The sequence below is a fragment of the Herpailurus yagouaroundi genome, unplaced genomic scaffold (genome assembly GCF_014898765.1).
Source record: "Herpailurus yagouaroundi ecotype Mexico unplaced genomic scaffold, PumYag 77, whole genome shotgun sequence".
NCBI classification, from domain to species: Eukaryota; Metazoa; Chordata; class Mammalia; order Carnivora; family Felidae; genus Herpailurus; species Herpailurus yagouaroundi.
In genome coordinates this window covers 65755435-65760927 of record NW_024412388.1, presented here as the reverse complement: position 1 = coordinate 65760927, position 5493 = coordinate 65755435, and positions in this window count along the sequence as shown.

The following is a 5493-nucleotide window of genomic DNA, read 5'->3' as shown; positions in this document are numbered from 1 at the left end:
TGGAGCCGGCTCCCCACTACCCACAGCCTGTTGGCCCTGGGGCTCACTTCTCTCAGCGGCTCTAGCAGTCCTGGCTTCTAACCCGCACGCCGAGCCACCACCTTGTCTTCAACGAAAGCGTGACTTTTGACCAATTTTTCCTTTGTTGCTGAGACCATAGGGCAGCAGTCCGGGGACCACTTCGTCTGGCTGTGGCTTTTTTCTTGGCTTTCGTCTTGAACTCCAAAGAGAGTGGTGATAGAGAAAAGTGGAAGGAGAAGGGGGAGGGAGAAGAGGTTTAAAACACACACACACAACTAAAAGCGAATAATACTTATATAATCGACCACCTTTCCCTAGTTAAAGGCAAATCATCTCTGGTCTCTTTAAACTAAAGGCACCTGAGAATGTTAGCACCCACACGCCTTTTCACCCAGCCTGTCAGTTAAACCCATCAGACAACCCACGAAGGGGGGTTTCTGGTTTGGGAGATCTTCAGTTTTTCACTGCATGCACAAAATAAATAATAAAGAAGAAAGAGAGAGAACGAAAAAAAGAAAAATATAAAAACTTTATTGAAGTAGCATCCACAGAGATACAGCAGGGACAAACACTTCCAACTTCCAGCTCTGGACAGACCGTGGTGCTCAGGTTATATTTTCAGGGATATTGAATAAGGCTTTCTACTCCCAGCTGTAGCTTTTCTTCTCCACCCCATCACCACCATACACTCAGGATGGAGATTTATTTTTTAAGTTTATGTATTTATTTTGGGAAAGAGAGTGTTCATGCTACAGTGTGGGGGTGGGGGAAGGAAGGGGCAGAGAGAGAGAGAGAGAGAGAGAGAATCCCAATCAGGCTCCACACTGTCAGTGTAGAACCCGAGGTGAGGCTCAAACTGTGAACTGTGAGATCAGGCCTGAGCCAAAACCGAAAGTGACTTAACTGACTGAGCCACCCAGGTGCACCATGATGGAAATTCTTTTAAGAGGTGTAAGCTGGGGGTGGGGGGGCGGGTGCGCCTGGGTGGCTCAGTCCGTTATGCAGTGGACTTTGGCTTAGATCATGAGTTCGAGCCTCACATCTGGCTCTCTGCTGTCAGCTTCGAGCCTGCTTTGGATCCTGGGTCGCCCACCCCCCCCCATCCATCTGTGCCCCTCTCCTGCTTGCATGCGTGCACACTCTCCCAAAAATCAATAAATGTTAAAAAATAAAATAAAAGGCGTAAGCTGATGCAGCACAGAGCCTGCTTAAGATTCTCTCTCCCTCTGCCTTTCCCTCTCCTGCTCACGCGCACGTGTGCGTGCTCTCTCTAAAACAACAACAACACAAATGAAATAAAAATACAATATCCACTCACCCCATTCACAGCATTCCCTCCTTTCCTGCTGTGGTTTTATCCATATTGCATATCACTAAGTACAATGTTTATAGTCTGCCCTCTTCCACTAGAATGTCTGATCGTGATGGCAGGGCTGTTTATTTATTTTGTCAACTGCTATATCCTCAGTATCTAGAACTGCATATTTGTTGAATGAAAGAATGAATAATGAATTGGTGAAGGGAGAAGAAGGCCTCCCATGCCTTGGATACCTACTAGAGGGTTTTCTTTTTTTTTTTTTTAAAGAGACCGAGACAGAGCAAGTGAGAGAGGAGCAAAGAAGGAGAGAGACAGAGAATTCCAAGCAGGCTGTGTGCTGCTAGCACAAAGCCCAACTCGGGGCTCAAACCCACAAACCATGAGATCATGACCTAAGCTGAAACCAAGAGTTGGATGCTTAACCAACTGAGCCACCCTGGCATCCCCCTATTAGAGTTTTGTAGGAAGAATGAAGCACTTTGTTAAATGAGGTGAACCCAGCAAGTGGATTATCAGTTAAGAGAGCTTGTACTCGCTTCTTTAAATCATAAAAATAAATGCATACTTATAAGTTGGAAAGTTTCAGGAGGAAAGGGGTGGAATGAGAGTTCATAATAGGGAACACTGACACAGGTTGGGAGTGAAGGGAAGGCTTCTCTGAGAAAGCAGCATTTAAGTGGACAGCAGGAGCATATGTTGAAGTTAGGTAAGTGGGGAGTGGGGAAAGAGGATGTCATGCAGAGAGATCAGCTTGTGCAAAGGTCCTGCAGCCAGAATGACCATGGAAAGTTTCATGAACTAAAGAAGGTTGAGGTAATGGTACTGAAGGGAGCAAGGGGGCGAGCTGGACCATCTAGGCCACCTGTCTAGATTAAGTTTAAATAGCTGTTTCAATTACCGATTTAGAATGTTTCTCTAATTGAGGAATGAATAGCTTACACCTCTTAATTTTAATTTTATTTGTTTATTTTCAGAGAAAGGGGGGGCAGGGGAGAGAGAGAGAATCTCCAAAAAACTCTGCTCTGTCAGCACAGAGCCCGTTGCGGGGCTCGATCTCACAAATCGTGAGATCATGACCTGAGCCAAAATCAAGAGTTTGTCGTTCAACCAACTGAGCCATCCAGGTGCCCCAAACATTGTACAAAAGGGGTCCATGGGGCGCCTGGGTGGCAGTCGGTTAAGCGTCCGACTTCAGCCAGGTCACGATCTCGCGGTCAGTGAGTTCGAGCCCAGCGTCAGGCTCTGGGCTGATGGCTCAGGGCCTGGAGCTTGTTTCCGATTCTGTGTCTCCCTCTCTCTCTGCCCCTCCCCCGTTCATGCTCTGTCTCTCTCTGTCCCCAAAATAAATAAACGTTGAAAAAAAAAATTAAAAAAAAAAAAAAAAGGGGGTCCAGAGAAGAAAGATCGTGACATGTTCTAGAAAGAGCAAGGAGGCTTGTGTGGATGAAGCTGAGTGGCATAGGGTGAAAAGAGGAAGTAGACGAGGACAGGACATAGCAGAGCCTTTTGTCTAACATTGTAAGGACTTTGGCCTTTAAGATGGCTGGCCATGGTGGATTGTGAACAAAGTAGTGACATGATCTGACATATTTTTAACATGTTCACTCTGGCTGATATGCTACAAATACACTAGATGAGACAGGGAGACCAATTACAAGGTGTCCAAAATAACCAGATGACAGGTAACAGGAGTTGGGACCATGGTGACACCTGTGAAGACAGAAGTGCTTGGCACTTTTTTCTTTTCTTGGTACATTTTAAAAAATGTAGAACCAATAGATTTTGGCACAAGATACAACATGAGGTGTGAGGACAAAGTTTTTGGCCTGAGGAACTGGAAGAATGGAGTTGTCAGTTGTCAAGTGCTGGCAAGAGGAGGTTTAAGCCACCGTGGTCAGGAGCTCAGTTTTGGACATGCTAAACTTAAGACTATTTGAGGGGTTCTTGGGTGGCTCAGTCAGTTACGTGTCCAACTCTGGATTCTGGCTCAGGTCATGATCTCACAGTTCATGAGACAAGCCCCTCATTGGGCTCTGCACCAATGGCCCAGAGCCTGCTTGGGATTCTCTCTCTCTCTCTGTCCCTTCCCCACTTACACACACAGTCTCTCTCTCTCTCTCTCTTGCAAAATAAATAAGTACATAAATAAAAAGAAAAAAAAGACTATCTGAAATCTAGGACTTGCCATTTTTAAATAAACATACCTCATATACCTATCATGAATCACTTGGGTTTATTCTCAAACTTGATTATATCAGTTGCACGTTATTGAAATGACATAAACATTACAAAAAGCAATAAATGTGAAAGTAAGTAATGTTTTTACAAAAGCTAGGATGAAAGCTTTGAAGACTTGATAAAGGCAAATAGATTATAAAAATTACCATCAAGCTAGGTGGGGGTAAGACAAAGTATAAAAGTGGCTACAAAATTAGAAAACTAGGGGGATTTGGCATTCATTGCTTCCCATGTAAATTTTTTCTCCTTCAAAAGTAAGGGAAACTGGAAATCCCAGATGATGATTTAGATAGATAGTTTATACAACAAAGATACTTCAGAATACCAAACAGATCCATACTCGTAGTGAAGGCCTTGACCCTACATCAAATTATTGCCCAAAGAATATATATTTATTCATTTAAAGTATCTACCTTAACTATATATAATGTATTATGATTCTCTGTGATGGTATCCAGCCACTAAGATGACCCCAAATGATCCTGCCTTTTAATGTTCACACCCTTGTGTAATGCTCTTCCGTATTGTGTCACGGTTGTCACAGTTGGCCCGGGTGATCAATAGAACACAGCACAAGTGATGATGTGCCACTTCCAAGTCTAGATTATCAAAGATACTGTGTCTTTTGTCTTGATACCGCTTGAATTGCTCACTCTGGAAGATGCCAGCAATAGTTTTAAAGACACTTATGTAGGGGCACCCGGGTGGCTCAGTCGGTTAAGCGTCCGACTTCAGCTCAGGTCACGATCTCGCGATTCGTGAGTTCGAGCCCCGCGTCGGGCTCTGGGCTGATGGCTCAGAGCCTGGAGCCTGCTTCCGATTCTGTGATTCTGTCTCCCTCTCTCTCTTCCCCTCCCCCGTTCATGCTCTGTCTCTGTCTGTCTCAAAAATAAACGTTAAAAAAAAAAAAAATTAAAGACACTTACGCAGCCAAGAGGCCCACATGGCAAGAACCTAATACCGCTTAACGACAGCCATGTAAATAAGCAAATCTTGACGGCAAATCTTCCAGTCCGGCTCAAACCTTCAAATGGCTGCAATCTCAGGAGACACGATAAGCCAGAACCACCAGAAACAGCCATTCCTGGATTCCTAACCCTCAGAAACTGAGATAATGTTTATTGTTTCAAGTTGCTAAATTCTGAGATAATTTGTTACGCAGCAGTAGATAACAAACACACCTGCTTTAAACTACTTTTTTTTTTAAGTTTATTTTGAGAGACAGAGAGTGGGGGAGGGGCAGACAGAGAGACTCCCAAACAGGCTCTGCACTGTCAGCTCAGAGGCCCATGTGGGGCTCGAACTCACAAACTGTGAGATCATGACCTGAGCTGAAACCAAAGTCGGATGCTTCACCAACTGAGCCACCCAGGCTCCCCTAACCTTTTTTTTTTTTTTTTTTTTTTTTTTTTTTTTTTTTTTGGATTTTTGAAGGAGAGAGACAGAGCACAAGTTGGGGAGGGGCAGGGAGAGAGGGAGACGCAGAATCAGAAGCAGGCTCCAGGCTCTGAGCTATCAGCACAGAGCCCAATGCGGGGCTCGAACCCACAAACTGTGAGATCATGACTTGAGCCGAAGTTAGACACTTAACCGACCGAGCTACCCAGGTGCCTCTAACCTACTTGTTTTTAAAAAAGAGAGACAGAGAGAGACAGAGAGAGACAGAGGGAGAGAGAGAGAGAGAGAGAGCGAAAGAAAGACTTTTAAGCAGGCTCCACACTCAGTGTGGAGCTCAATGCAGGGCTTGACCCCATGACCTTGGGATCATGACCTAAGCCGAAATCAAGAATTGGATGCTCAACTGAGTCACCCAGGCACTTCCCTACTTTTTTAAATTAGCCATCTCCTAACCACATTAAGGATCCAGTCCTTTTTAAAGTCTGTGGGCCTATTTTCTCACAGTGCTGTTAAATAAA